The following is a 460-nucleotide window of genomic DNA, read 5'->3' on the forward strand; positions in this document are numbered from 1 at the left end:
AAAGACAAAATGTCAACAGCTCTTGATTTTACATATTATTTCTGGAACGAAGAAATGAATTCCAACTTACTGTATGATAAGCCATTGCATATCTGGCAAAGCCTTGACCATGAACTCTTCCAATTCCATAGCCGTGGCCTCTGAGGAAGCCATGACCACCACCTCCACCATGATGCCTGCCGAAGCCAGCTGGGTCAGACTCTGGGTCGGGGTGAGGCATGGCGCAGGTCTAAATAATCAGGCCAGACAGGGTCACCCTCACGGCCAGAAACAGTGACAGCTGTAAGGAATGGATTGTTTGGATATTTCTTCGAAGGTTGGGGTCAGGTATAGTGCTGGTCCAGCTGATCAGGCCAGAAACAGTGAAAACTGTAAACAAAGGATCGTATGGATAATTTTTCGAAGGACGCTACCCTGTCAAATGAAAGCTTATTCAACTGATTCTGAATTTTACTTTAAA

At 45.0% G+C, this 460-nt stretch overlaps 1 protein-coding gene across 1 annotated transcript in view; it reads right to left on the reverse strand.

Annotated features, from left to right (window-relative positions):
* LOC119592166 (protein FAM98B-like) overlaps positions 1–460 on the reverse strand; it is a 24,611-nt gene that overhangs the window by 22,542 nt on the left and 1,609 nt on the right. The window lies entirely within an intron of this gene.

Source organism: Penaeus monodon, chromosome 29 (assembly GCF_015228065.2).
Source record: "Penaeus monodon isolate SGIC_2016 chromosome 29, NSTDA_Pmon_1, whole genome shotgun sequence".
Lineage (NCBI taxonomy): Eukaryota > Metazoa > Arthropoda > Malacostraca > Decapoda > Penaeidae > Penaeus > Penaeus monodon.